Source organism: Myotis davidii, unplaced genomic scaffold (assembly GCF_000327345.1).
Source record: "Myotis davidii unplaced genomic scaffold, ASM32734v1 scaffold1651, whole genome shotgun sequence".
Lineage (NCBI taxonomy): Eukaryota > Metazoa > Chordata > Mammalia > Chiroptera > Vespertilionidae > Myotis > Myotis davidii.
Genome location: NW_006283023.1, coordinates 43017 through 53419, shown reverse-complemented (window position 1 = coordinate 53419; position 10403 = coordinate 43017). Strand labels below are relative to the sequence as shown.

General features: G+C 41.6%; 1 pseudogene; it reads right to left on the bottom strand.

Annotated features, from left to right (window-relative positions):
• Window positions 1-3420: 3420 nt before the first annotated feature.
• LOC102764578 lies at window positions 3421-5987 on the bottom strand (annotated as a pseudogene).
• Between the last annotated feature and the right edge of the window lie 4416 nt (window positions 5988-10403).

Below are 10403 nucleotides of genomic sequence, written 5' to 3'. Positions count from 1 at the left end.
GCTACAGCCCATCTCATTGAGTTGCATAACTTAAATCAGGGGTGGTGAACCTTTTTTTCTGCCAAGGGCCATTTGGATATTTATAACATTATTCGCTGGCCATACAAAATTATCAACTTAAAAATGAGCCTGCTATATTTGGTCAAATATTTAATTAACTCACCCCTAATGCCTTGGCAAGACCAGACCAAATGATTTGGTCTATAAGGCCCGTGGCTAGAGGTTCCCAACCCCTGCTAGTTTCAGGTGGGAATGGAGCCACCCACAGGGAGGAGAGAGAGGTGCATTAATTAATGAACTGAGACAGATTCTCTGTGGTGGTGATAAATCTAAGAATTAGCTCCCCATGTGTGCTTAGGATAATAGTCCATGACCAAATGTTGATTTACTTGTCTGGTTTAAAAGAACATATCCAGAGAACCAAGTCAATTTTGGTGAGTCCAGACTTCCAGCCTACATCCAGGAGAGATGTTTCAGGACCCCGGAGAGTACCCCCAAACACTCCAGAGGTGGGTGGAATGAGGAGTTGGGCTTTTCAGACTGGTTCATCTCAGGAAATCATAGGGAACATGATCTCTAAAATCATTCATCAGGTTAGTGGCCTCATGTTTCCACATGGCCTACCTGTCTGGGACTGTCTTCTGGAACAGAGACAAAAGCAGGGACAGCACAGCTTGCTCCTCTGTTCTGAGTCTGCAAAGACAAATATCTCACTTTCTGTACTCTACAGAGTATGTGCAAGTAGAAATGCTGTCAGTCGAACCTGACCCCCAAAAATATCATGGGTGGCTCTGGCTTGAGGCAGTAGTTGGCTGTTTTGATAGGCTACGCGAGGAATGTTTGCAGTTGCAGACTCTGCAACCTCATTGCCTAAAATTGAGTCTTGGCTCTGCTTCTTCCAGGCTATGTGAACTTGAGTGCATTACTTTATGCTTCAGTTTCCTCATCTGAAAGTGGGGATGATAAAGCACCTACTTTATAAGATGTTGTGAGAATTAAACAACATATAAAGCACTTAACAGTGTTTGGCATGTACTTAGTGCAGTAACATGTTATTATTTTTTAATCTTAAGAATTTCTGCTCCAGCTCCATCTGATGCATGACCAGGTTCTTTCCATGGTATTTCCAGTATTGCTGTCAGATTCAGACTAGGAAGAAGCGGCATTTCCTGGCCTTGTAAACTGTTGCAGTGCCTGCAGGGTTGTCTGAGGAAGCATTGGTTTGGGAACTGGGAGGCCCCACTGCACTGGGCTAGTGAATATGGAACCCTGAGAAGAGGCTGGACCCTGGCACCTGCTCCCTCCCTGCTCCTTCTTCATCATGGCTCCAAGCTCACATCTTGCTCTGAGGCTCACAGGCAATGACCTTCGCAAGTCATTATTAATCAGTGGAGCCTCTTCTATGTAAGGGCATAACAATACCTGTGACGTGGTTGTTCAAGAGGATGAGAGGATAAAATGTAGGCAGAAGCCAAGCACACATGCTTGTAAGGGCTTTGTAGTGGTGGCTGTCACATGGCTGTTTTCCTAGTCTCTCTGTCTCCTTGACTTCCCAACTTGGTCCAATCCAGAGGACTGGAGACCTTCAGAATCCACCCACCCAGGCCAAACCTTAAACAGAGAGGCTTTTTTTTGATACATGCATATATTTAATAATGAAGCAATTCACCCCCACCAATAAAAAAATTAGAAAAATTCATGAGACCTCAGTGCTGTGGAATAGTATGGGACAGCAAGGCAAAAAGATACAGCAACTGACCCAGAAAACCGAATGAAGAGGGAAACAAAGGCAAATTTGGCTAGGATAGTATTATATGCTCTTAAAAAGGAGAATGAAAAAAAAGAAAAGGAGAATGACTGAAGAAATATCCACTTATTTGACTGCTTAGAAACAGGCAACCTTACTGTATGCTGCATGGGAGGGAAGCAAAGAGCTAAGAAGGGAAAAGAGGAGAGGGAGAAGAGCAATATAGAATCCAGGGTAATCAGATGGAAGAGATTGAGACAGAGTTACAAAGAGATGACTCTAAGACCTTTTGTTTCCTGTGAACTCTAAAATAGACCTATTCTGAGCCTGTAAGTAGGTCAGTTAAATTCAATGATCACATAAATAGCACTAGGCACTGTGAAGGAATGGTGGAGGGAATGCTTCACAATGTATAGGGATAACGTGGTCCCTGCTCTCAGAGAGCTTACATCCGATGTGGGGAGACAGATTCCATGCACAAAACAACTATAAAACATATTTACAAAGCAACATAAATACAAATAAATATACATATGAATAAACAACATATAAAAGCTAAGGGGTACTGTGTCAATAATTGATTAGAAGTCCCTAGGTCAGTCAAATAAGACTTTCTGAAGGAAAAAGTTTTGGACTTTGAGTATAATGTTAGCGGAATGTAGGGCATATGCAAAGGCATAGAAGTGGAAGTAAATATGCCATGTTCAATAAGTAAGCAGAATAGCTTAGAGTAAAATGTCTCAATAGGTCTCCTTAAGAAGGATGATGAAATAGTAGGGGTCTATTTGGTGAGAGATACTGCAATGTTAGGTCTGGTCCCTAAAACAAACAAACAGGGAAAGATGTTTTCTTTAGGTAATAAGTGGCCACAGGTCCAGGAGCAATTCCACTGCTCTCAAAAGTTTTGTAGTTACTCTAAAACTAGCAATAAGATGGTAGAGAAGTATTCAGCATTCTTCAGCAGCTCAAGAACTCTTGCAGCCTTCTGCAAGAACTCTTATGAAGTGACAGGTAGAAAAACAATGAAATTCAAAGACTGAGGATCTATCATCCAAAGACTAGCCAGATCCCAGTTATCTCAAGAGCTCAAGCAGAATGTCCTAGACCAGTGATGGCGAACCTATGACACACGTGTCAGAGGTGACACGCGAACTCATGTTTTTGGTTGATTTTTTTTGTTAAATGGCATTTAAATATATAAAATAAATATCAGAAATATAAATCTTTGTTTTACTATGGTTGCAAATATCAAAAAATTTCTATATGTGACACGGCACCAGAGTTAAGTTAGGGTTTTCCAAAATGCTGACACGCCGAGCTAAAAAGGTTCGCCATCACTGTGCTAGACCCATGTTACTGGTTCCTGGTGGGGAGCAGATTATGTATACTTCTAAAATAATTTATTTTTTAATTGCCATGACAATCAACTTTGATACTAACATTTTAGAAATAAATTTAGGCTATAAGAAGAGCCCTGATCTATAAGAAATGTGCACGTCCCTGAAGAAGGGACAGGTCAGTAAGGGCCCAAATTTTCCCCAGCCTTTAAATGGAAAGGCAAAACATCACACCTTGAAAAGAGGCTTTTCTCAGTCAAAGTTAATAAGACCTCTGTAAGCCTATTGATCTGAAGCTGTTCCAGGAAGTAAAAAAAAAGAGTCCAGGTCAGACTTTCAGCAGCAGCCAGAGTTGGACTCTGTCACCAGAGTTCTACCGGGTGGCGATGGGTGCCACTGATGTTGAAATACACTGTTGAGGACCCATCTTTATGCCATTTGCCTCACTGTGGACATGAAATAAACCCTGCTGGATCTTTTTATATATTTCTTTGGCTGTGTTAATGAAGGGCTCTTCAACATTGCAGGCTGTTTTGGCTGAAGTTTCCATGAATATAAGTCTATGCTCCCTAGCAAAGGCCTTCCCTTCTTCTTTCTTCACATCTCTGCGGGACTCTAAGTCACTCTTATTCCCATTCAGCATGATAACCATATTGGAACTAGAGTGCTGCCAGGCATCCTCTAACCAAGTGGTCCAGTGGTTGAAGGTTTCACGCTTGTACTGACATACACCAGCAGTGCTCCAGCTGTTCTCCTGTAGTAGGAACAGGTGATAGAATGGAAGGATTCTTGCCCAGGCATATTCCAGATTTGCAGTTTGATTTGTTTTCCATCAATGTTGACGATACGGGCCCCAAACTCCACACCTATGGTGAGGTTGTGGACAGGCTGGAACTGCTTGTCTGTAAACGGCAGTAGGAGACATGACTTCCCCACACCTAAAAAAGTAGGATGCACATTCTAGCCTTCATGTGGCTGGGGAGCCGTCCAGAGAGGCTTTTAACAGATAAGAACAGGTCCTGGCCTGCAGTGGTCCATTTCTTGTGGCCTCACCCCTTCCCTGTGCTCTGTCTTAGCATTAATGCTCTGAATTTCTAGACAACGCCTTTGTCCCATAGCCCTGGTAGACACCCCTCTTCACCCCCAGCTTTGTCTCATCCCAGTAATAAATGGTGAACTATTTATTTTATTAATAGATCAGATTTGTCAAGCATACATTTGTGTGAGGTGGTATAGGGAAGCATGGGAGACTTGATTGGAAAATTTGTAAGGAGGGAATTCTGAAAAGGGAAGTTGGCTGAAGGTGGCTGCCCTTGTTTCTTGGAATTCTGACGTAGGGGAGTTGGCCGACGGCGGCTGCCCCTAGTTGTTCCTTGACTTTTCCAAACAAGTCTGTGAACCTCGGGTGTTTACTGGAATCTTTATGCTTAATCTTTAGGTGTCCTTGCTAAAAGGACACTGTAGACACATGTGTCCTCCCAAGATTACTTACCCTACTGATTGTATCTAAAAGATAAACTTTATCCCAAACTGCTTTTACAATAAAAGCCTGAAGAGACAGGTGAACAAGGTTGTCTGGTTCCTATAGCCAGATAGTCCCTTAGCCCTCTCTTTCACAGAAATGTGTGTCAGAGTAGTCATTCATCTGTTGCTCAGGGTCTGCTGGTCAGCCCTGGCAATTGGTTCCCCGTGTGAGAACTGAGGAACACAATGAGACGCAGCAGAAACCTCAAAAAGGAAGAGTAAGAAAAGGAAGACTGCGCAGTAAGTCATTGGAGCCTGCTTGGGATTTCCAAGTTCGAGGGGATTGTTTCTCAGCTAAGGTTCACAATGGGACAGCAGCTGTCTGACAAGTTATTAAAAGCAAATGGTGCCTTGGTTATAGAAGAACAATTAAAGGGCCTGTTGCAGACTGTTATAATTCATAATCCTTGGTTCCTTGATGCTGGAACATTTGACCTACATCTCTGGGTGCAAGTAGGTAGGAATTTAAAGAGAAATCAGGCCCAAGAAAATGAGTGCCCTTGTCATCATTAACTATGTGGGCTCTTGTTTGAGCTGCACTATGCCCACTTCACATTGAGGATCAAAAGCTTACAGAGCGCCACCACTCCCTCCTCCTGAAGTAGAGTCTATAGAGCCTGTAGTACCTAAAGCCCCACCATCAGAGGAAATATTTCCTGATCCCTCCCCTCTGGTGTGGGAAGGCTCATCAACTAGATCCTCAATTATGGGATCATGTGTCATGTAAGCTATGTTAGAAGGAGAGCTTTTGGCTTGCCCAGTTATGCAAGATTAGTAAGATAATCAGATACATGAACCACTCTCCTTTAATACCTTTAAAGAAATAAGGAAAAGTATTAGAGAAAATGGGGCTAACAGTCTGTTTACAAAAGGACTCCTTAATGCCTTGTCTGAAAATTAGCATATGATGCCTTGGGACCGGCAGATTTTGGCTAAAATGACTTTAGACACCAGTCAATATTTACTAAGGACTAGAGGCCTGGTACACGAAATTCATGCACTTGGTGGTGGGGAGGGGCATCCCTCAGCCCGGCCTGCACCCTCTCACAGTCCTGGGGCCCTCGGGGGATGTCTGACTGCTGGCTTAGGCCTGCTCCTCAGACATCCTTAGAGCTCCCGCCACCACCACTGTGCTCGCCAGCCCTGAGCCTGGCTTCTGGCTGAGCAGCACTCCCATGTGGGAGCACACTGACCACCAGGGGGCAGCTCCTGTGTTGAGCGTCTGCCCCCTGGTTGTCAGTACGCATCATAGTGACCCATAGCTTCACTGTTTGGTCAATTTGCATATTACCGTTTTATTATATAGGGTGAGGTCTATGAACAACAAGCTGTTTGTGGGTTTTCACTGACACCCTACCTGGGAGCCCTCTGGGCTGCATTCTGGCTGTAAATTGCAGGCATTATAAGACATCTTCTGAAAGATCCATGAAAAGGACTCTGATTTATTGAGTCTTATCTGTGGGTTATGCATGCCTGTTGATTGTTGTTTTATGTCTCTTTGTTTTTTGGTTTCTAGTGAGAGTTCTTGTCTGTCTGTAATGTAACTTGGTTACTGATGTTTGCTTGCTTTCTTATCTTTGGGGACTTTAGTTTGCTGTTCACTGTTTTATGAACATAGGGAATCCTCTGTCTCTGCTGTTTGGACTTTGTGCCACTCAGAACCCATTTGCTATGCTGGGTTAGTGTGAGATAGGATTCTATGGCTAATGTCCCAGTCCATCCTTTTGTGAGTACTCATTCATTTATTGTAGGTTTTTTTTTTTTGTTTCTATTTTTGAGGTCTCTTCTTATTAGCAAGATTTCATATTGTTAGTCTTCTCAGAAAGAAAAAAATATGAGAAATAAAATCTTCTAACCCCCCCAAGTCTTTTTCCTAGGAGGAATAGATCTGCTGAAGTGCTCTTCAGCAGGCTGCAGAAGTAGCAGTGGAGGCCACTCCAATTTTGCAAGGAAAAATAAAATAAAATAATACTTTCACATTAAAGCCACTGAAGGTCAGTGAATTATCCCTGTTACAAAATTTGCCAAGAAAATGCCTTGGGTAATAATAATTGGCTTTAAAATCTCAAAGTTGCTATGGCAAAATAAATACATATAACTAAAACTAAGGGTATATGATAAAGCTTTTTTGGTGGTAATTGTATATGCCTAAACATAGTTTTCCAAAGTCTTTAGTAACTTAAAACTTTGGAGTTTGCTGAAATGTAAATAATCAAAATTATCAAATATCTAGGTATTTTGAAATAACAGGATACTGAAATATTATTTAATTTGAGTTTTTCTTGTATGGAGAATCTAGACCAAGCATATCAAACTCATGGCCGGCGGCGGGCTGTGAGTTTGACATGCTTGATCTAGAGCAGTGGTCGGCAAACTGCGGCTCGGCAAATGGAGGCTCGTGAGCCACATGCAGCTCTTTGACCCCTTGAGTGTGGCTCTTCCACAAAATACCGGCTTTTCCACAAAATACTGACTTCTGCGCATGGGCCACGAAGTTTCAATTGTACTGTACATGCATGCCCGCATGTGGTATTTTGTGGAAGAGCCACTCTCAAGGGGCCAAAGTGCCGCATGTGGCTCGCGAGCCACGGTTTGCCGACCACAGATCTAGAGGATGGAGTTGAATCTGTGAATGAATAAGTTTTGTATTTTATTTGAAATCTCTTAAAATGTGAATGTATTGCTAGTCTGAGGAATATTCATTACTTACATGTCACCTAAAAATTAAGGTTTCCAAGGGTTAAGAATTCTAACTAATGGGAAAGAGATTATGGTTTTGCTGTAATAGAAGGCATGAGGCATGGAGATGCATTTTGAAGAGAAAAGAAAGTGGGTTCTAAAGCTGGTTATTTCCAAAAGTTGTAAGATTTCTGAAGAAAAGTTTCTGAAAGCTGTAAAAAGTTCATGAAAGTTGTAGAATATTTGTAAAGAGAAATGTCAAAAGGAAATTGTATAAATGACACAGGCCAGTAAGCCAGGAGTAGCAGACTAGGGAAACTGAGATGGTTAAACAGCAATTTGGAGCCGTCTAGTAAATTCTATCTTCCATAAGCCAACGACACTTAAGAATAAATGATTTGCATTTTGCCTCCCTTACCAAAGGGTAAATAGCTTATATCAGCCTACTCAGAGAGACAGCAGAAATCCAATTAGTGTCATTTGCTGATCACAACCAAGAATAAATGAAGTTAGAGTATAAACTTCATTTTGGTTAGTCCTTTTCTAGTATGTTAAAAGTGAAAAGATCTTTCCTGTTTTTCTACCCAGGAAGCAAAAGTTCTATAAATTATTAAAATTGTTATATGTTATATTAATCTGGTATTTTTTTTTTAAAAAAACCAACAACCCATCTTTTAATCATGGGAACTGAAGTTTACTAGCATATGTTTGTGTCTAATGCACTTTGATATATTATCTTTTGGTAAAAGAAGTTTGACAATCCTTCCAGGGTTTAAATTTTAAGAAACTTTTTCTTGACCTAGAACTGGCTTTAGGTCATTCCAAGAGGCCCTGGGATACTTCAAGGATTTGTATTCTCTCTCATAAATGAAAATTTTCTGCTTAAGGTACATGAGAAGCTTTGCCAAATAATAATAAATGTTATGCTTTCATTTATAGCTCTAATTGTTATTCTGAAATATTGTGTTTTGCAGAAAGGACAAGATTCTATGTCATTTGCATTACTCTATAAAGTATCTGGATTTATAGATGTACTGGCAGGAAAAATTAGGAGAAACAAAAATTTTATTATAGGGCTGAATGAATGGAAAATAATTATATAGTTTTTTGTAACTTTTGTTGAAAGTATTACTAATTCTTAAACTTTTTGTTTTTCAGATATTAGGAAGCATTTTTAAAGCAATTTGGTAAATTATATATTTTTCTCACTACCTGTCCCTCCAGAATTTGGCAGTTCTTAATAAGTGGCATTACTTTTCTTTGCATGAATTCAATAAGACTTATTTTCAATTGTAGCTATATTAACCAAGATAAAACTGATAATGGGCCTGCTTATAACAGCCATGGCTTCACCGCCTTTTGCAGAGCTTGGTCTATCCAGCATTCCATGGGAATCCCTTACAATCCACAAGGGCAGGCCATCATTGAACATGCCCATGCTACACTGAAGGGTATGCTAGTAAAACAAAAAAGGGAGAATATGGGACTCAAGGACCCCACTATAATACTATCTAAAGCACTCTTTATTCTTAAATTTTTGAATCTGAATGATTGTGTTCAATCCTCTGTAGAACGGCACTTTACCTCAACAACCCCATCTCAGAAACCACAAGTCTTGTGGCGAGATGTGGACACTAATAACTGGAATGGACCCAGCGAATTATTAACACAGGGAAGATATACATGTATTTCTACCCCCACAACATTAGTATGTGGGTTCCAGTTCCCTGGATTAAACCCTGCCATGGCATGGCATGGGACCAATCCTCTTCCAGAAATGAAGAATTTGGTTCTGGGTACTCGGTAGCCCCGAACATTGTGCCTTCCCCAGTCCCAGATGGCTCCCGGAATAACCTGGGGAATAATGAAGAAGCTGATGGCAGAGGCTGAGCAATTATTGGAGCATACTCACACTCCACACACTCCAGATAACCAACCATTGCTTTTTTTGTTTTTCTTATAGTCTGTAAAATCAGAACTCAACCAGTGAACACACTTTGTAGAACCCAAAATTCGCAGGCAACAAGTTCACTGCAATCCTCTGTCTTCTACATTAAGCAAAACAAAAAAGAGGGAAATGTAGGGCATGGGAGACTTGTTTGGAAAGTTTGTAAGAAGGAAATTCCAAAAAGAGAAGTTGGCCAAAGGCGGCTACCACTAGTTGTTCCTTGACCTTTCCAAACAAGTCTGTGTATACGCAAACCCTTGGGTGTTTACTGAAATCTTTATGCTTAATCTTTAGGTGTCCTTGCTTAAAGGACACTATAGACACATGTGTCCTCCTAAGATTACTTACCCTATTGATTGTAAAAGATAAATTTTATCCCAAAACTGCTGTTACAATAAAAGCCTGAAGAGTCAGATGAATGAGGTGGTCTGGTTCATATAGCCACACAGTACCTTAACCCTCTCTTTCACAGAAATGTGTGTCAGAATAATCATTCATCTGTCGCTCAGGGTCTGCTGGTCAGCCTTGGCAGGGTGGGGTTCTAGGCCTTATCACACGAATTGTCTTATTTGTAACTAGAGGCCTGATGCACAAAATTTGTGCAAGAATAGGCCTTCCTTCCCCTGGCTGCCAGCACCAGCTTCCCTCTGGCACCTGGGACCCAGGCTTCCCTTGCAGCCCTGGCTTCATATGGAAGGATGTCTGGAAGGACATCCAGTCTAATTAGCATATAATGCTTTTATTATTATAGACTAGAGGCCCAGTGCACAAAATTCGTGCACTCGGGAAGGAAGTGTGGTCCCCTCTGCCTGGCCTGAGCCCTCTTGCAGTCTGGGAGCCCTCAGGAGATATTTGACTGACAGCTTAGCAGTCGTACATCCTTAGCGCTGCCACAGAGGCAGGAGAGGCTCCCACCACCACCACTATGCTTCTAGCCATGAGCTCAGTTTTTGGCTGAGTGGCTCTCCTCCTGTGGGAGCGCACTGACCACCAGGGGGCAGCTCCTGCATTGAGCGCCTGTCCCCTGGTGGTCAGTGCTCGTCAGAGATACTGGTCATTCCACCATCCGGTCAATTTGCATATTAGCCTTTTATTATATAGGATTAGCATTCCATAAGCATCTACTTCATATCTGGCACTGTAGGAGATACTTTATTTATTATTTTAT